Below are 22,774 nucleotides of genomic sequence, written 5' to 3'. Positions count from 1 at the left end.
GGGATTTAAACTCTTTTTGCCTGTAATGAAGCTGAAGAGACTACTTTATATTCGTCTCATCAGACATTTTCTGCTGCCTTCCACCACTTTAGCTTCATTATCTACGTGATCAATAATCATCTCTGCGACCTTATCAATGCAATATAGTAAAAATCTTTTTGGGGCTTATGAAAGGTAATTTTAATTTTACTGAAGTTAAGTGCAATTTTGGACAATCAGGGGTATACATTATTGTCTTTAAGGAGCTTAAAATAATTTAAAAGATGAAGAAAAACTTGGAGAAATTATATTAGAAAAAATTAACAATTAAATCTTATTGTTAAATTATCAAACTGTGGTATCTTATAAGTACACACCTAAAGCCATAGCCATAGCACAACTTTTCAGTCTCATTGATGGGAATCCAGCTGTGGGGTTGCTGCCATTCCCTCCCTCGCAGAACCGGAACCATTTCATTGTCAGTTGGTGCGGTTACAAGTCAAAAACTGGAGCTAGCGAGGTGGCTCCGTGAGTACAGAGACGAGTTGCCAGCACCCATATAAAACATTAGCATGCAATGTGTGTCTAACTCTGGCAGTGGAATCAGTGGCAGAGACTGGAGACCCTGGAGATGGCAGGCTGGCCAGTCTAGGCAATGGATGAGAGACCCTGTCTCAAAGTCTAAGGTGGAGAGCGAAAGAAGACACCAGACACAGACCTCTGACCTTCATATGCATGTATACTCACTAGTACACATCACAGACACACATCACACACACAGACACACATCACATACACAGGCACACATCACACACACAGACATACATCACACACACAGACACACATCACATACACAGGCACACATCACACACACAGACAAACATCACATACAGACACACATCAAATGCACAGACACACATCACACACAGGCACGTATCACATACACAGGCACACATCATAGACACAGGCACACATCACACACAGACACACATCACACACACAGACACATATCACATACAGACAGACATCACACACACAGACACACATCACACACAGGCACATATCACATACACAGGCACACATCATAGACACAGGCACACATCACACACAGACACACATCACACACACAGACACATATCACATACAGACAGACATCACACACACAGACACACATCACACACACAGGCACATACACAGGTACACATCACATACACAGGCACATACCACACACACAGGCACACATCACACACACAGACACACATCACATACACAGACACACATCACATACACAGGCACACATCACACACACAGGCACACATCACATACACAGGCACACATCACACACACAGGCACACATCACACACAGGCACAAATCACATACACCTAAATTACCAACCGTGATTCTGGTTTTAGTTAATTTAACACAAACCTAGACATATCTAGGAAGAGGGTATCTTAACTAAGAAAATGCCTCCCTATGACTGGCCTGTAGGCAAGTTGCTGGGTATTGCCTTGATTAACAGGTGGTGCCGAGTTGTAAAAGAAATGAGGATGAACAAAACAGAGGGAGTAACCAGCAAACAGTGTTCCTCCATGGTTTCTGCTTCAGTTCCTGCCCCCAGGTTTCTGCCTTGAGTTCCTGTCCTGACTTCTCTGGGTGGTAGAGGACAAGCTGTAAGATAAAATAAACAGTTTCCTCCCATGTTGCTTTTGGTAATGAAGTTTTATCACAGCAATAGAAACCTAAGACAGATACACCTATATGCACAAAAAACTTCAACTACAAGTCAGAGCTCATGATTGTCCTCTCAAATGCACCTAAATGTGATTTTGGCTTTAGTGCTCTTTTTTTTAAAAAAAAATATTTCTTTTCTTTTTCTTTTTTTCTTTTTTTCTTTTTTTTCTTTATTAGAAATCTCCACCTCCTCCCATTTCTCTTCCCCTCCCTCTCCCCCTTCCCCTTCCTCTCCAGTCCTAAGAGAAGTCAGGATGCCCTGCCCTGTGGGAAGTCCAAGGTCCATCCAGGTCGAGGAAGGTGAGCATCCAAACAGACTAGGCTCCCACAAAGTCAGTCCATGCAGTAGAATCAAAACCCAGTGCCATTGTCCTTGGCTTCTCAGTCAGCCCTCATTGTGAGCCACGTTCAGAGATGCTATATCCACGGCTGTCTCGCCAGTGTAGCAGAAATGCTGACTGGATGGGCAAATATTGCCGGAAGGATCAGGATCCGTGCTTCTCGGAAATGTGTCCTGGGCTGTCCCGTGGCAATCAGTTGTGGTGTAATGCTACCTGAGTTGCCATTTGTACTGACTCAACCTGACTGTACTTGGTGCTATATGTCTGTCTTTTCCCTTGTCTGTGTGTTCTTTGTAATCCTTGCATATTGCTAACAGATCAGACTATTCCAGGCAGTTGCGGATACAAACAAGACTGCTGAGGACATTTTTGAGTTTTGCGCCCCTATTCATTAAAGCCTTTAAAGAAATAGCCAGTTCTGGAAATAGGGAAGTCATCGTTAAAATAATTCCTTAATGATGTGGAGCAAAAGGAGTTGCTCTTATCAGGAGAAACCTTAGAAGCCTTCTGCAGGAAAACAGCTGCAGCAACACTAGATGTTTGCCTGAGAATTACGTGCAGGAGGCCTATGCAACCTTCATTATGGCCAGAATGAACCTAGGCTAATTACAACATCTGACCCTGAGAGTCGGGAAGGGAAGAAAGTTGAGATTTATGGTATGAAACCAGATTCAGACAAGTTTGAGATCATGTCTAAAATTTCCTAGCAGAAAGTTTTCCCAGGAAGATAGTGGCCTTCTCCTCTCACACCCCAAGATATTCTGAGCACAAGGTCACTTAGGCCAGCCAGCCGCCTGGTACAGACTGGGCAAAAGTCCTTGTGCCCAAGTCAAAGCATTTTCAAAGATTCTTTTTGTAAACTGTTCTATGCTTTTTTTATGATCTGATGATGTATGCCTTTGCCAAGTTCTTTGTTTGTAATAATATAAAAACCTCACACTGAATAAGTAAAACACAGCAGCATTTTCAAAAATACATTGAGAATGACTGTCTGTCAATTCCTCCACCGTATCCTGAAATCTACCGTCCTTCACCCTGATTCCCTCACGGTCTGAGTGGCTCCCCTGAGCCGGTCTGTAGCACAGAGAGTCCGGTTTGATCACGTGCTCGTTCAATCCCGTCCAGTTGGCCTTGGTGAGCTCCCATTAGATCAGCCCCACCGTCTCCATGGACATCAACACAGACCCTGGATGCTGTAGGGCCACAGACTCAGACACGGCTCTCAACAACATCCCAGGCCCAGACATCACCATGGCCCCACACAACAGGGCAGGCCACTCAGATTAGCCTAGCATGATTGTAGCATGCCTCTCAGGCACCACTGTGGTCTCAGGGGTGGCCCAGACCCCAAGCATCCACATGACCTTTAGTGGTGACAGGAATCACAACGTCTCCGGAAGTGCCATGGACCCAGACATGGCCCTTGGCATCGGCCTAGGCCTGGATGACACCATGGTCCCAGGTGGCAGTGTGGACCATCCACATCAGCCTCTTCCTCATCACCTTTGCTATCTCTCTCCACAGCATGTGGGAAGCTCAGGCAGCCATTTCTCAGTCCCTCAATATTCACCCTTCACCTTTGCAGCATCCCTTCCTGCATCTCCTGGTTAGACTGTGTGGGCATAGATTCTGACATTCCTAAGAGACACAATCTCATAGCAAATGCCCTGTTCCTCTGTCATTGATGAAACTGTTGTAGAAACAGTTTAAAAGTTTCTGTGTACTTTTCAAAAAGATTCCCATCTTACATAGACCTGGAAGCATTCTGAAACTGGGAGACTGTGATTACTTTGACAAATCTAAAACTTCCAAATTTTTCCATTTCTTCACTACAGTGCTTTTCTCAGTCTGGTATCCAGTCTTGAGCTGTCAAGTAGACCCACTTGCCAAGTCTCTTGAACATAAGAAGTCCAAGACTAACGGCTGGGTTGGGTCCTTCCAAGGACAGTAAGAAATGACCCATTTCATCCCTTTCTCCTAGTCCTAATGCTTTTCACCCCCAACTCACTCAAAATTAACCCTGCTTCCCTACCCCTGACTATAGTACTATAACATTATCTCTACCCATCCTCTGTCTCCTCTAACCTGTCCTGTGTCCCCTCAACTCCCCCCTCAAATTCATAACCTGTTATTCCACCATTACTATTACATATACTATATATAAGCACAATATATTATATATGCAACTGGTTGCATCCATTTATTGTGCATATATATGTTTAAGGCTGACTACTTTGGATTACATAATCTATCAGGAGGCTTATCCCTAGAGAAGAACGACTCTCCTCCTCCCAGCAACCTGAAAATATCCTCTTTATTTTGGTTTAACCCATCAAGTCCAGAGTACGCTGCCCATATATTCTTAGATTTGTGACCTTCCCTTGGAGCATGGCTGACCTTCCAATGGCAATAATTTTATTAAAAGTCACCTCTCCCTCTCTCAACAGCTATCAGGTACCAATAGATCCTCAGCTAAGGGTGGGACTTTGTGACCATCTACCCTCTTCAAACTGGGATTTGGTCTCATCCAGCTAATTTCAACATTCACTGAATAGTCTTACCTAAAAAAATTATTACTATGCTGTTCAGCAAATAGAAATTTTCTATTGTCTTCTTTTCTGTGCTTATTATTTAAAATTCTATAAGAAAGAAATTTTTGTCTCTCATTGATTTAATGAAAATTATTTTGATCACTATGACTCAAAATTATTTTTTATTATCACTATTTTACTAATTTGACCAATGCAATCTACTTGAAGTATTGTCTTCATCAATGAGGCCCTGTCATCAGGTTTAGAGAGCAACATATAGTTTTGACAATAGCCTAGGCTGTTTGAGGATTCCCATAGGACCCCTTTGGCCAACACTCAGTTAGATGTAATTCAATCCTGCTACTTGAAGCTTCATTTGGTGACAAGGGATGGTTAGTTGGAACTTTTTCTCCCCCATTATTTGGTGAGTTCATTTAGATTGCCATACATACATACATACATACATACATACATACATACAACATACATATATGGAAACTTCTACTGTATTATGTTTTAATACTACCCCTCAAATGACCTTAACTTTAGCTGTCTCTCCCTATATTCCTTCCCTCATTCCTCCCTCCCTGACTCCTACTCAATATCCTCTTATTCCAGGACACACACACACACACACACACACACACACACACACACACAACACCCCTATCTATTACTGTCTATCTATTTCCATTTCCTAATGAGATCTATCTGTACCCCAAATCCCTTGCTCTATACCTAACCTCTGTGGTTCTATAGATTGTAGTGTTGTAGGATAAGTGGCGGGCTGTGTCCTGCGACCCGGATAGCTTAAGCTTGAAATAATTACACAGAAACCATATTATTTAAATCACTGCTTGGCCCATTAGCTCTAGCCTTTTATTGGCTAACTCTCACATCTTGATTAATCCATCTCCATTAATGTGTATCGCCACTTGACTGTGGCTTACCGCATGAGTCTAACCAGCATCCGTCTTGGGCAGGAGAAGCATGGAGTCTGCCATACTTCCCTTCTTCCCAGCATTCTGTTCTGTCTACTCCACCCACTTAAGGGCTGCCCTATCAAAAGGCCAAGGCAGTCTCTTTATTCAACCAATGAAAGAAACACATAGTCAGAAGGCCAAGGCAGTCTCTTTATTCAACCAATGAAAGAAACACATAGTCAGAAGGACCTCCTACACCATTGTAGCTTAGTTATAATTGACTTAAAATGAACACATATCAAATTTATTTTTCTGGTTCTTAGATATCTCACTCAGGATGCTTTTTTTCCTGATACCATTCATTTACCTACAAATTTCATGATGTCATTTTCAATGGCTGAGTCTGTTGAGGGACATCTAGGATGTTTCTGGCTATTATTAATAGAGCTGCAATAAACATGGCTGAGCAAACGTCCCTGTGATAGGATGAAACATCTCTGGGGTTCATCACATGGGTGGCATAGCTGGATCTTGGGGTAGAATGATTTCCATTTTCCTGACAAGCCAACACACTGATTTAGAGGAAATCTCTTAGTGGCTTCTCAGCCCTTTGGCACTTCCTCACCATAAATGACAAGATGCTTATAACAGACTTTTTCTTTTAGACTACCAATCAGCTCCCAAATTATGACATGGGGACTTCTTACTAGTTATGAATTCTTGGCCTTTTCTTATGCTTCTCCCACCACCTCTTATAATTTTACCTGTTTTCTTCATCTACCCTTTGCCTCAGGGCTTTTTACCTTTCTTTCCTTCTGTATCTTACTTTCATACCTTACTTTCACTTCTTGTGTCTGGTTGGCTGGTGGCTGCCTGGCTTGTGGCCCAGGGCATGTCCCTCTCTTTCTCCCTCTATCCCTCCTCCTCCTTCTCTCTGCAGTAAAGGACTGGTGTGTTGCTCAGCAATTTAAGTGTTCTGCCTTCATCAAACCTGTCAGTCTGATCACTGTCCACTGTAACTATGTCGCTAGTAAAACATTTTCATCTTCAAGTCATTCATGGAGACTGATAGAAATTCATACTCTGTAGAAACAAGAATTTTTATCCATTTACTCAGCCGTTTGGCTTGTTGTTAGCAAAAGAGAACTCTAAATAATCAGACCTTCATTTTTAGAGCAGCAAAATTTAGATATTGTGAATGACTGAAAGATAAAGCAATTTATTTTAAGAAAAAAATATGGGGGAAATTTTGTCAAAGCAAATGGCAATATGTACATGCTTTAAACCCTTAATATTAAAAATTCTGGTCAAATTAGTTTAGCATCTTCTATACCTAATGAAGAAGCATTTTACTGGCAGATTGAATACATTTTATTTGAGATGCAAAGTTGAGATCCAGCTTCTCTGGAAACTTAATGATATGTATTAGAACACAGACCATTAATTTATAACTCTATTCTATCAGATGATGGCAGTGGCAAACCAAAGCCTTACACAACTAGTGTGATTAAGATATATTTTAATCACAAATGGGCTATTGCAGTAGAAAAAAAAAAGTATGACATGAAACAAAAATCACTCTCATCTGTACAAACCTAGTAGGTTGCTTTAAAGGGAAAAAGGGGCTCAAAAAGAAACTAAGAAAGGCTAAATTGCAATGTTTGTCAGTGTGAAGGCCACCTAGACCAACCGTGTCTAGTAGCTGCAAATGAAAGCAGGCACATTAAAACACCCTTTCTGCCAGTTGTATTATGAGGGACTAGCTTTCAGGTTATGGAAAAAATAAACCTATATATTTTGCATCTCAAAAGAATAGAGAATTTATCACACCGTTTCTTAAACTGTTGGTATGACTTTGGACTCGGGACACTGAATGTGGGGCCCAAGACCCTCATGCCTTCCACAAACAACCTTCCCATTGTGTTGGTTCTGTTTCTTTCTTCACAGCCAGTGCGGTGCTCCACTTCCTTCTAAAAAAAAAAAAAAAAAAAAAAATTCCTTTCTGTAATGGCTTTCATCTGGGAAAGAAAGGAAGATGCTCTTTTTTTTTCTAATAAGTTAAAACCAACTTCATCTCACTCTAAGCACCTAATGAAGCTTAATCATAGGTGTGAAATCCCATTTCAGGCACAGGTACTACACACATGCACATTCATCCCAGAGGGCAGGAATCTTGACTGGTCATTGTGATATATGAGTAGAAAAAGATAAAGTGATTGTGCTACCCAAGATGCTGCCATTATCCAAATGGTGATAGCATCATCAGAAATTTTAATTGAATAAATATCATAAAATGAGATTTTTAAATCATGATAAAGTTTACCTTTATGCTTGACAAATGTGTATATTATACCATATATTAAAAAATTAAATAATAAAAGGAAGCTAAATGATTTTTGTATAATTTCAGGCTTATCTGTTTTATATTAGCAATGCAAGTTTAAGCACAATTTGAAAGAGAAAATTCTGTATGGGTGTCACAACCACCAAAGGGTAAATAAACAACTCATCAGCATTCAAAAACTTTTATCTATACACATTTTAGTTCTTCCTTGTGAACTAGAATAATGGCTGGCATGGCAAGATCCACCAACAGGTCTGTAACTCTAACTACGGCACAGATGCTGTGGGGTTAACCAACTTCTTTCTGACTGGATTTAAAACTCATTCCATCATTCCAAAGAAGGAAACAGATTCCCTGGTCCTGTCAGTCTCAGCAGGAACCCATGGCTGGTAGGCCCTGAGGTCCAGGAGTGAACTTGTGAACTCACTACTATTATAATATCGGATTGCCTTCTAAATTTCTGTGTGTATGTATTCATGTGTGTGTGGACATGGGTGTACGTGTGTGTGTGTGTGTGTGTGTGTGTGTGTGTGTGTGTGTGTGTAGCTATAGATTAGTGCAGCTCTCAGACCTCATCAGAGAAGTTTCTTTGTGCAGTGGATGGCAGTGAATGCAGAGACTCACAGCTGATCAGCAGTCAGAGGGTAGGGTCTGTGGAGTGCTCAATCATACATGGGACGTCTAGATCGCAGACCCTACACACTAAGGCTCAGGGAACATTGAGAAAGAGGCGGCAGACAGATTAGAAAGGCCAGAGTGAAACACAATTTTCTGGACAAAGCAGGACTGTTGCACCCATGAACTCAAAGCAGCTGCAATTGCCTGTAGGAGATCAAAACAGCCAATATTCTGCATGGATGGGAAGGGACTCCTGAGCCCACAAACCCTTAGCTGAGGATCTACTGCCAGTATGTAATTGTGAGGGAAGAAGAGTCAATTTCCTTAAGGGCGTGGTCCCTCATAGATGGGGCATGCTGCAATGGAGAGTCTCATGCCCTCGACCTTATGGGCAACACAAATTTGAGTCAATGGGTTATTTTAAAACAGAAGAACATAAGAAACTGGGAGAAATCAAAAGGTAAGGAGGAAAGGGAACTGAGAGGAATTAGATGGAGAAGTTGAGGTAAATACAATCAAAATACAGGTAGGAATGTTTTAAATTCTCATAGAATTAATAAAAATATTCAATTTTAAAAACCCCTTATCTTTAATTCTCAGTACCTAATATGTACTAGAACTAGATCTTAATTGTCAATTAGGACTTCTCGTCTGGCAGTCCTGGTTGAATTATATCTAAACTTCATAGCAAAATATCCTAGCTCTTTGGAGATCACTCTGTCTGCTTTCTAGTATAGACTGGTTTGATGGCATCATATTGCATCCCCACTGCTTTGACTAACAGAGTCCTTTTGACTCAGAACCACAGAATAAAACGGTAAGTTGTAAGTTTCTGCAAGGTAAATTTGAAGCTCAATGAATTTATCATTAATCAAAACTGATTTCTGATTTTGAGCCTAGTGCAAGTCAGACAAGCCCACCTAGTTTTTTTGCTCCAGGCAAAGGTTTATTAGAAGTGATCCTGCATATCAGGAAGCCAGAGGTCAGGGAAGCCAAAATTACATTGCTGGGAAGACCTTTTTCCAGAGAAACTGTGACAAGCTGATAACACAGTCTTGATAGTCACAGGAGCAAGCAATGGTTTCACTCTGTTCTTTACTGACAGCAAAGAAGAATCTTAAGAGTCTCATTCTTCCTATCCTGCTCTTCACAATGTGGTCCAGAGACTCAGCATCATTCCTACCAACTTTACTGGGAAGTTAGATGTAGAATCTATTCTATTCTATTCTATTTCTGCCCTAGAAATAGATCCTCAAGTGCTTCTTATGTGCTTTATATAGAAGATAGCAAAGCTTTTGATGATGTTCAGGATGCCATTCATTAGTCTTTACTATAACAATAATTGTCAGTAATATGGTACTTTTCTGAGAATTTCCATCATTTAAAATAAAAAAGTTCACACACAAAATAGTAAATTCTGGAAAACTGAAACCATACGATAGTTAGGAGCTATTCCGCTTCATTTTTGCTTCAAAGAATTGGAGATGACGAGATCAGTCTCAGTCAAGTATATGAATGAGTGGGTTTTCTGAAGTCCCCACAAGGATTATCTTTCTTCATTCAGCATATCCTTCAATGTTGGTGTGACTCCTTCAATGTTGGTGAACAAATTGTCAGACTCAAAAGATGTCACTTGAGCCAGTTGGGCGGGGCTAAATCTGGAGACTCTGGAGACCTGTGACTCATAGATCTCCCTCCCTTTGGAATGGCACATGTATCCATGCTGTCACCGCTCCAGAGGCAGTGGGACTTGAGAAAATCGAGCCGATGGTGAGGTAGACTAAAGTCTCATATGCAGTAGCCAACTTTATTCAGCACATCAGACAATTTATACTTTGAGGGTTAAGAAATGTCTCATGAGTAATCTGTGCTCAAGCAGTATACAATCACAGGGACAACGTGAATAGCAAAAACATGTTTCTCCATAGAGGAATGTATAAAACTTTAATTGCACCAAACAATAATGAGTAACCTGAAGTAAACTCACTCCTATCAGCTACACCTGCAAGGAACGCAAACACACATTCCAAGAACAATTTTGTGTTTTGAAGAAACTGAGGTCACAAAATTCTTGTCTTATTTTCTTGGAGTGTTCTCACAAGCACTTAGAATTGTCCTCATACGAGTCTATCCCTGGACCATATTCCAACAGCTAAATTACATCTTCTCTCCTAGGAACTATAATTTGTCCCCATCTCATTTTTTCACATCCAGCTAATCGAAGAAATAATTTTAAATTCACTACAATATTTAGGTATAACTTAGATTGACTTTTTTCATTGAAAATTAATTCAAATTAACTAGTTATAAAATAATTTTTACTCTGTTCAAACTCTTCAGGAATCTCCCACTTTAACATGATGCTTCTTATTATATCTCTCCATGCCAAATTAAAGATGCTCAAAACTCATATTCATGTTAATGAACACACATCTGATAAGTTTAAGTGGCCAAATTCATTAGTTCTAAAAAAATTGTTCCAGTTGATATTGATGCTGCCAGTATGCCCATCTCAAGAGCCACTGCCACACAAAAGGAATTTCAGGCATGGGAGGAAGCTGAAACATTTCAGAATAAAAAGATACCACACTTAACATAGATGAAAGTCACCTGGTTCTACAGGCTTTCCCTGGGTCAATCAGGATTTACATATCAGAAGGAGTGGTATGTTGATAGATTCTCCTCACAAAGGTATCCTCACCCAGGCATCTCCTTCTCTATCCTCTTCCTAAAAAGATGGTTAAGTCACATGTACAAACACGTTTTGCAGTCATGGAAGATAAGAACCAACTTACTGGGGTTTTTTGTTTGAAAGCGGCAGAAAAGGCATTATGACTTCCAGCCTTGGATGTTTACGAAGAAAAAATGACATAAAACTGATGAAAACTGTGTTAGAGTTGGAAAAGTATCATGTGTATATTGTCTGTTGGGAGCACAAAGTACCTTGCACCCACAGATCTCCAGGGAAACCAGAAATGTCCAGTAACCAGAACTTTTCAAAGGAAAGGTATGTAACCTGTTTGTCCAGAAAGCTGGGAATTGGAAGTGATTAATAGCCTGGTGGTCTGTTTTGCCAGTCCACAGAGATGACTAGTAGTCTAAAGGACCCTTATATTACCTGTACAGTCAGAGGCTCCCCAAAAGTCCCACAACCAGGACCAGAGGGAGCAAACAGCCCAAATGACCTCTACATTGTCTGTATGACCTGGACCAGGTAAGATCCTTCCTTAGGCCCATAAACTAATACAAGTAGCCTATCTTGAAAAACAAGTAACATGTGCCCTGAGTTGAGTTTTAATGTAGTTATGCTTCCTTGTGCAACCAGGTATTGTATCACACCAGGAAACTTTTTCCAGATTATACTGTGTTTAAATATACTGGCAATAAACCAACTGACATTTGATGGAGATTGATGAAGTCCATCTGAGCTGAGCTTTCACTCTCTCATCATGGATTGCTGCCTGCCTGACACTGGAGGGACCCTACACTTACCTTTCTGTTTCCCAGGTCCATACATTAAATAAGTATTAAAAAACTGCTCTACCGGTGAATTTCTATTGCTTGTAAACTACCCAGTCTCTGGTGTTTTGTTAGAATAGCCCATGTGGACTGAGGCAATACCAGACAGTTCTTGCATAAATAACAGATGGCTCTCTGTGCTGTGTCTGCTCTGCTGGCTGACTGAGATTGCACGAGGAGGTAGCTAGGTACCTTTAAGGGTCACTGCTAAAACCTCTAGATAAGAGCACATTTCACTCTTAAAGGCAACTGGATCGTTATCCCAAGGACAAGTGTTTCCTCTCCCTCTCTCAAAAAACTGTTTCTCCAACTAGCAAAGACATTTAATTAAGCTAATTAATTAAGTGAATTAAATAAGCTAATATATCATGCCACTTAAAATATGTATTTTAAAATGTCACACAGTCATTGTAGTTTCCAATTTTTCTCTAATAGCATAAATTAGTATGTACAATATTGAGGGGAAAAGTAGTTATGCTTGTAATATAAATATGACTGTTATAACACTGTATGCATTCATTAAAGCAATCACTTATTTTCAGTTATTTACTGAGCATCTAATATGCACTAAATATGTGCAAATTTCAGGTACAATGGTGGGAAGAAATAAAGGGCAATATTTTCTCAGGAGTAGGACATTACTCTTGCCAGGGCTGTCTAAATCCATCCCTGGAAATCTTCTCTCCCTTGTTGTGTAATATCAGTTCTACATCATTAATGACATACAAATCTAGAGATTTACTCTTGCCTATGTGAATTCTCATCTGAATTTTAAGAGCTTTACTAAACTCTATTTGTTAAAATCTAATAAAATTAATCCTAACTTGATGCTATTAATTTCAATAACCTTAACTGTGGTTTCTCAAATGCTTGAAGTCAAGAGTTAAGTCTATTAAAACCTACTACTTATCTTCCATAGAGGTCTTAAATAGCACTGTATTGTGAACTTATAATCACAACTCATTGGTGTGGGAGAATTATCTATATTCTGTCAATTATGTTTTAAATAAACACTGATTAGCCAGTAGCCAGGCAGGAAGTATAGGCAGGACAACCAGACAGGAAGTAGAGACGGGTCAATGAGAACAGGAGTATTCTAGGAAGAAGGAAACTCTTCCTCCAGTCCTTCCCAGACACAGAAGAAAGAAGATGTGACCTGCCCTGCCAAAAAAGGTACCGAACCATGTGGCTAACATAGATAAGAATAATGGGTTAATATAAGTTATAAGAGTTAATAAGAAGCCTGAGATAATGGGCCAATCAGTTTTATAACTTATGTTGACCTTCTGTGTGATTCTTTGGGACCTAACGACTGTGGGAACTGGGCAGACAGAAACCCCAACAAGCAGGCCCTCATGTTACAACTCATTACCAAGAGGCATCCAGTTTCATTCAGTCCAGCTCTCATATCATCTTTGTAGCAGTTCATTCTATTAAAAAGTCAGCAAGACTGCCTTGGTATTGTCACCCACAAATTACTGGCAAGTACAGATACATCCATATGCAACACATGGTGGTGAGGTGCTTTTTAATTCTCAGTCTCATTTAAATCTCTTCTTCTAAGTTCAAATAGGTTTCAAGGTATGAATCTGAAATTTTGTAACTTTGTAAATTTGTGTTCCTTCTATTGAAATAGGCAAAGAGTATAATGTTGTCATTTTCCTTAGGCATAAACTCAACCATTGACCCCCAATTTTAGGCAAGTTATAGGTTTCTAAGAAATAACACCACTCCTGGAGTTGCTTGACAGGAGTTCAGATGAGCTAGGATAGAAGACTGAGGCTCTGAGCATTTACACAGCTGATTAAAGCAACAAGCTATCATAGAAACAGTGAGATTTGTTGAGCACTTGGTGTTGGTCCATTAGAAAAGTTTGTGGAACCTGTAGGAAGTAGAACCTTGCTGAAGAACGTGAGTCACTGAGGGCAAGTCTTAAAGTTTTAGAGACTGCTCTAACTTCCTGTTCTTTCTCTGCATTCTGACTACATGTGAAATGTGACCAGTAGGCCTCCCACTCATGATGCCATAATAGAATGTATGTGCTTGAACGACAAGCCACAACAAACCTTTTATCACTCAAATCTCTCCCTGTCAGGTATTTTGATATAGTGATGAGAAAAAAGTAACCAATACAGAAGGCATTTAAGACTTTAATCGGTTACCAAAATAGTATGGACCAAAGTACATTTTACCTCGTGAAACAGCACACATAGTTACAGACCAAGTAGATAAAAACAAATTTTTAAAAAAGGGACAACTTGATGTTGTGGGATCCTCAAACAAAAGAATTTTTTCAGTGTCATGATCCCTGAGATGAGACGGTAGTATAAGCAAGCAGAGACATAGCAGTAGAGTCCTGGGTATTAAATTGGACTGTGGGAAAGTCCTTTCGAGGTTGTACCCATGAGGGGATCTCAGCAGAGTTATGCAAAAAGGTCTCTGCTCAAAGCTTTAGACACAGAACTAGGGGTTAAGACACTGCAGATAAAAATGGAAGTATACAAGGAATATGATTGGCCAGCATCTGTTTGAATCCCTGGTGGCAATTCCCTTCCCCAGTTGAGATGCCCGGACATGCACCAAGTCTAGTACAGGAAGGGGTCAGAAGCTGCTCTGGGAGGACTTTCAGATACAGGCTTTGTAACTGCCTGTGCTCCATTGAGTAAAAACACACTCAGAATTCCAACCAGGAATGGATTCATGACTGATACCCTAATCAAGGACTACTCCACAGTTTCTCAGCCAGACCTGATTTTGATGAGCTTCAATCATCTTTAGAAATTTGAATTTCTAGGTCTCTTTTGTCCTACAAACTCTGAATATTAATGAATTTAAATCTATTTAAAATAATTGAGAAGCTACAAAGCTGGGAAAGCAATGAGAATAGCAGGTTCTCTTCCTATTTCTTTGTGTACCTTCTCCTATCTGTTAGGGAAACACAGAGCAAAGCACAACAATGAGCATATGATGGGGTATCTATCATCTAGGTTCCTGCTGGGTAACACGAGGTCAACAGCTAATGGCGTCTGCTGAGCCGCTTCACTAACACCCTGGGCAGTGTTATACAAGTTTCATACAAGGAACTCCCTGTAGGATGAACATACGTTGGGGTTATCTGGCAAGAAACTGAGAAGAGTTCTACTAAGATTTTTTAAAAATCACTGAAAAGACAAATTAATATTGATGGGTTTAATATACATATATATTAATATAGATAGATAGATAGATAGATAGATAGATAGATAGATAGATAGATAGATAATAAAGTCCTTCAAAACTTTTCAGAATTCCTGAGTTCATACTTGACACAGTGTCTTGGTCATATTTAAAAAAAAAACAAACAAAAACAGAATTTCTGTGAGGTTACAGGCCTTGCTCAAGGCATTGTCAGTGAGCTACAGAAAGGAAATGTTTTGCTGAGGAAGCCTGTCTGCCAAGATAGTTTGTCTCAATTGAGCAAATAATCCCAGGAAGAAGGGACTGAAACCACATGCAGCCCTCTGCAGTCTCAGCCTCCTCATTCCCAAGCCCCTAGATAAACTCCAAGTATTCCCTCCCTCATCTCAGAACCCCCTTTTTTGAGGGAGAGGGTAGGTGGCCATGAGAGGCCATTTAAAGGGATATCAAGGATTTATTAGGATACACTCACAGATATACAATAAGGTAAACAGTCACCATGGTTTTCCATTCTGCCAGGGGGTGAATGGAACCAGCAGTCTGATCTCCAACCACAACACAAGATAACAAGTCCATTCCCCTTTCCTTTTAAGAGGTCATGTCAGCAGACAAGAAGCACCACCTCTATGGGGCAGATAGGCCAAGGTCATGGGTGGAATGAATACCCACTGCACTTTTGTCTAAATAAGAAGGTTCTAAACCTAATACAAAACTATATACAATAAGAACAATTATCAAGTGTTGTCCAGGAGAAAGAATGGGTAATAACAGACACAAAAATAGAACTATAACCAACAAGAACAACTTCAAGTAATAAACACATACAAAATGTCCAGATCATAGATGGATGGCAAATTACAGAGATGATTCCAATAGCTGTAATATCCTGAAAAGCCTAAGTCTTGTACCTAATATGTCTTAGTTAAGTCAGAATAGTAACTGTAACCATCTAGTCTTCAATCCCATCAAAGACCTGAGAAGGAAAATAATATTACCTGAGTAAGCAGGAAGTGCAAGCAACTGACTTCCAAAAGATGCAAAAAATGACAGAGACAACTGGTGGCCTGGGCAATCGCCCAAAGTCTCTCTGCAATATTGAGCCAACCAACTTTAGCTATAGGCCTAGAATATCTGACAGACCATTTTCAGAAGCAGAAAAATTCAAAAGACTGTCCTACTCTGTCTTGGCAAGGTTCAGCAGTCGCTTTTCCTTGTGTCCTGCTTGACCAGATTGGACAACATGTTTACTGTCAGCAGTTGAGGCAAGGGCAGTTCTTTGCCCAATAAGCCAGTTTTGACAAGAAGAAAACAAACTCCATATGGAGAGTCTTTGGTGCCCATAATTCTCTTAGGAATAAATCTATGCTCCCTAGAGTAGTCATATCTCATGACAAGAGAATTCTAAATTATTAGAACATTTAAATGCCATATTTTGTAGGTCTTTGAAGATTACCTATGTGGAATACATATCTGTGCATCTAATGTTTCAACTAATCTGAATTTAGCATCACTAAGACAGCTCTGTTAGAAATGTCTGTGTTGTGCAAAGCTGTAACCTCATCTTGATCACCATATGATGGATAAAAGTAGACCCCACAAAGTTGTCTTCAGGTCTTCACATATCTATTGTAGCCTAAAAACACAGTCACATTTTATATACACATACACACACATACACACACACGCACAGAAGAATTTTTAAAATAAATCTCATTGCCATTACATTATCTGGCATCTCTGGATATCACTCTTATAAGGCAATACTTCAAGATTATATGCCAAATGGATAAATCCAGAGCAATCAAGTTATAATGTGAAATATACGGTTGATTGCTGATTATGCTACCTTATTACATATCTTCCAGATAGATGAAAATGTTACTTTGGATACGAACATGAGGTATCTAGTGTTTTTTATATTCCCTATTAAGTATTTTAACATTAACACTGTTTTTGACAAAACAGAAAACATTCGGTGTATATCATCTATCCTTAGACTTGTGCTCAGGGGACTGACATATGAGGATCATGAGTTCAAATGTAACCCTGATTACTGACATCCAAGCCAGGATGGGTAACAAACAACATTTCAAGGGAATTTGTGAAAAAATATTAAAAATAAAACTATGAATAAAACCCACTACAGGAGAGTGTCTGCCCATTGTTGTTTAAAATAAACATTTTTCTCATCCACTGAAGTCAGACTCTAGTAGAGCAATTCTCATCTGTGGGTCATAACCCCTTTCAGAGTTACATATCAGATGTCCTGCATATCAGATATTTACATTATGATCATAACAGTAGCAAAACTATAGTTATTAAGTAGCAATAAAATATTTTAATGTTCAGGGGACTCACTATAACATGAGGAACTGTATTAAAGGACCACAGCATTAGGAAGATTGAGAACCACTATGTCCCTTTCTGCCTTCTGTCTCTTTGCTCTGTGCTCTAAAATCTGGCAATACTACTTGGACTACAGTAAGGCAGTTAGAGAATTTAAGCACTGACTCTCCATGTCTTATAGTTTATGTAATTTATTAGTCCACTATTATATTACTAATAGATCTATTTATTCTTGGGTTATATATAAACCATTCTAATTCTACCCTATGTCAGAAACCCCCCTTGGAGTACGAAGGAGCAAACTCTAGGCACTGGAAAACCTATTCATCCTCATAGAACCTTTTCTTTTCTATTTCTATGGAGCATAAAAGCACTCTTAAAAAATTAAAATAGTTAATACCCAAGAAACATCACAGTGGTGTTTGCAGTTCTGGATTGTGAGACCACCAAGCTTTCCTGGTTTTCCACTGTCATTTTCCACTTACGTGTAAATAGGATATATATCATTACCCAAGACTACTATTCCTATAGAAACATTCTCCAGTGAGACAAATCTTATGATATGGAACTTAAAAGAACAAGTATAAATCTAATCAAAGAATTCAAGGAGTTTAGATAAGACATGAGCAAACACCTGAATAAAGAGGGCAGGATAAAATCTTGATTTATACTCCAAGAAAACACAAACATATTGCTAAATTAAATAATAAGGATATCTGTAACATGAGGGCCGGCTTGTTGGGGTTTCTATCCCACCCGGTACCCCACAGCCAGCAAGTCCCAGAGAAAATCAACCACACAGAGATCTCTATAAGTTATAAAGCTGATTGGCCCATTTGGTCAGGCTACTTATTAGCTCTTATAACTTATTTTACCCCATTATCCTTATCTACGTCAGCCACACGGCTCAGTACCTTTCTCAGCTGGGCAGTTTACATCCTGCCTCTTCGGTGGTCTGCGCAGGAGTGGAGAGGGAGCTTCTGCTTCCAGAATACTCCCAGTCTCTTTGCTCCACCCCTACTTCCCGTCTGGCTTTCCCACCTATACTGCCTGCCTGGCCAATCAGCGTTTTATTAAAATATGATTGACAGAATACAGACAATTTTCCCACACCATCTCCCTCTTTTTTTTTTAAACAAAGGAAAATACCCATAGTCCATTTGTTGGGAATGTGGGCATAGTATTTCAGGCTACTTCCTGCTGGTTGGGGGCGTTGATGATCTTATGGGGACCTAAAGAAAATTTAGAGTTATCAAGTCCTGATTGGTGTATCCTGTGAGTCTTGATCATCTCAGGCAGCAGTCTTGAACCTGTTCTGGATGAAGAACTCAGACATCTGAACCACCTGTTCCTGTTGGAGATTTTTCAGGTGGCCTTCCTTGATCATACTGGATTTTTCTTAACTCAGAATGAATTCACAACCTCTCATTTTGTGTGGAAACAAAAGCAAAATCTCTTCTCCAAAGTAACATACCTTTTGACTTCAGTTTTGAAGCCAAGGTATTTTCAAAATACCTATCTTGAGTTAGTTCAGCAGCATTTATAAACAAAAGTCTTTTAGCAGCTGTTGCTCCTTCCTCAACAATCAAACAATTCAAAGAGAGCATAATAGCATACAGTATTAAGATTCTCTGTATATTTTCCATCTTTATGTGGCTTTACTTTAACCTCTATATCTTTTATTTTTACTTTTACTTTTTGAGACAGGTTCTCTATATATCTTTGTCCTGGAATAACTCTGTAGACCAGGCTGTCCTTGAACTTACAGAGATCCACTTGTCTCTGCCTCCCCAGTGCTGGGTTCAAAGGTGTTTGCTACCACACCTTGAACTCACAGAGACCTGTCTGCTCTGCCTCCCAGGCATTGGGATTAAAGGTGTGTACTACCACACCTTGAGGTCACAGAGGTCAACCTCTACCTCTGTCCCTTGAAGTCACAGAGGTCAATATGCCTCTGCCTCCCAGGCATTGGGATTAAAGGTGTGTACCACCACACCCTATATCTCCAGGCATTGAGATTGAAGGTGTGTGCTACCACACCTTGAACTCACAGAGACCTATCTCTGTCTCCCAGGCATTGGGATTAAAGGCGTGTGCTACCACACCTTGAAGTCACAGAGGTCAATCTCTACCTCTGTCCCTTGAAGTCACAGAGGTCAATATACCTCTGCCTCCCAGGCATTGGGATTAAAGGTGTGTACCACCACACCCAACTACTCTCTTTTTACTTTAAGAACTTTAACTTTTATCCTGCATTTATTTTTAACACACTATAAACCATTTAGAGGTTTTATTCATCTTTGAATCTCTCTTTACTGTATATCTCTCTTTTTCTGACCACATGAGCCTTTAATTTACAAAGCAATATGGAAAGCCGTGGCTTTGACAGCTAGATCCAGCTCATTCCTTAGCTTTCCAGACTCATGGCAGAGGTACCAGCCAGAGCTGTGTTCACTGCCACAACTCTATGGCGTTTCAAGGTCCTTGCCAGCAAGCTGCAGCATTCTGCTCACAGACCACACTCAGTCGGACTGCCTGCCTGAAAGAGTCAGAGATTGCCCTGGCAGGACAGCCCAGAAAGCCGGCATTTTAAAACAGTGCAGCTTTTTTCCTGCTACTGCTGAAAACTCGAAAAGCATGCGTTCAGCTTTTCATCAACACCGTTTAAGTGTTTCACGGCAGGACCTCTTAAAGGAGCTACAAAGTTTTGCAGCTAAAGCTGAGTCAGGAAGCCTCTCTTAGATGAGAGCCTTGCTTGCCTCTAGCAAGCAAAGTAGACCCGAGAAATTGCTGCTACCAACAAAACATGCTTTACTCTATTCTTTCCCAAGCTTTCTCAGGCTTTCTGTGGATTCAGTTATCCATGTCTGGGCACCATAAGTAACATGAGGGCCAGTTTGCTTGGGTTTTCCGTCCCACCCGGTACCCCACAACCAGCATACCCCAAGGAAAATCACTCACAGGACTCCATAAGGTTATAAACTGATTGGCCCATTAGGTCAGACTACTTATTAGTTCTTATGACTTATCTTAACCCATTATTCTTATCTATGTTAGCCATATGGCTTGGTACCTTTTTCAGCTGTCAGTTTACATGTTGCCTCTTAGGTGGTCTGCACAGGAGTACAGAGGGAGCTTCTGCTTCCAGAATACTCCCAGTCTCTTTGCTCCACTCCTACTTCCTGTCTGGCTTTCCTGCCTATACTGCCTGCCTGGCCAATCAGCGTTTTATTAAAATATGATTGACAGAATACAATTCTCCCGCATCAGATATCCAGGATTTGAAGGGTTAGACAACAAGGAGATAGATATACTGAAGAAAACTCAACCTAAAATAAAGATGGGCTTGAAAAGCTCAACAAACCAATTATATAACTCAGGAAAGCCTTACCTGTAGAATGGATCAAGGAGGTAGGATATCACAATGTGAGGATAAAGTAAAATAATTGGACCACTCAAGCAAAAACTAAGATAAAGCTTTAAAGAATACAGAAGAAATATGCAAGAACTCTGGGGAAATCCTATGAATCCTAGACATAGAGAAAAGATCCAAACCCCTGCTGAATGGCACAGACCAGCTCTTCAACAAGATGACAGAGGAAAATTCCCCAGACTAGGGGAATGTACACTCATACAGATACAAGAAGCAAAGTAAACACCAAATAGACAAGACAAGAATTTACTCATGTCATATGGTAGATAAAACACTAAATATATAGAACAAAGGAAAGGTCTTGAAACCTGATAGAGAAAAGTCACAAGAAATATAAGTGGAAAACAATTAGAACTATGAATGATTCCTCACTGAAAACTTTAAAAGTCAGCAAACATGGAACAATGTGCTTAGGGTTTTAAATAGTCACAAATGTCAATCCATACCATTATCCCAAGAAAACTATCTTCCATATTTAGAAGAGAAAGAAAAACTTTCCACTGTATTGACAGGCTAAAAGAATTCATGTCCAGCAAACAAGCCCACAGAGAACACTAGAAGCAATACTTTTGGCAAGAGGCTACAAAGAGAAAACTGATGAAGCTATAATTATTGAAACACAAAATAGGACTAAAACCAAAAACAGCAGAAAAGGAACAAAACTGTGGTAATTAGCACACACCTTTAATGGCCTCAATTCCCCAACCAAACATCACAGATAAATGGATGGATTTAGAAATAAGATTGGGTGTTTTGTTGTCCACAAGAAATATATTTTATCTTCAAGGACAAAATGAAAGGATGAAAAAAACTATCCCAAACAAATGAGACCAGAATCCAAGCGGGTGTCACTACTTTAGTATCTGACAAAATAGACTTATACAAAAAAAATCAAAAGAGATAGAAAGAGGCACTTCATTCTAATCAAGGAAACAATTAACAAAAAATACATTACCATCCTAAACACATACATACATGCATACATATCTGGTGCACTCAATTTCATGAAAAACATGCTACTGGACTTTAAGGCACAGATAAACCCCAACTCAATAATAGCAGGTGATATCAATACCCTACTTTCTCATATATCTTAAAATGAAACATCAGAATTAAATGATATTACACATCATAGTGGCCTAACAGTTATCTACAGAATATTCCAACCACCAAAGAATACACATTCTACTGAGCATCCCACAAGCTTCTCTAACATAGACACACATACTAGAATACAAAATAATCTTAACAAATACAAAAAAAGAAATAATTCCATGTATCTCATGTAACCACAATACAATAAGACTTGAAATCAATAACAAAATAATTTCTAGAAATTTATCAAACTTATGAAGATTAGACATTACATAAATCAATGATAAACCAGCATTGGAAACAGACTGCAAAAAGAAAAAGAAAGAAGGAAGGAAATCTTAATTTTTTTCACACTGTCAGGCAAATACAACTTTTTATACATAAATTCTCAAAGCAGAAGAAAAATAATCTCCCAGCAAGAAGACAGGAAACCAGGACTTGTTCCCAGCTTCTAAGCAAGGTGGGGATTTGCAGTCATCAAGGGCTTTCTCCAAAATAATAAATAAATAAATAAAAGACATTCTCATGTCTCTATGGCAGGAAAGTGGTTAAAATTTGGAATCACTGTCTTACATGTTTAATTCCCATAGAACTTCAGTTTCCTGGAAATTTATGTTAGCAAGAGAAAGTTCTACAAGAATAATTTATAAAAAGATTCCGATGAGTCTGTCCATCGCCACTGTTTTCACATCGCCCAGAGCCTACTACATCACAAAACACTAAGTTTCAGTGT

Source organism: Myodes glareolus, chromosome 1 (assembly GCF_982192425.1).
Source record: "Myodes glareolus chromosome 1, mMyoGla1.1, whole genome shotgun sequence".
In the NCBI taxonomy this organism is placed as follows: Eukaryota; Metazoa; Chordata; class Mammalia; order Rodentia; family Cricetidae; genus Myodes; species Myodes glareolus.
Note: the sequence above shows the minus strand (reverse complement) of the source record.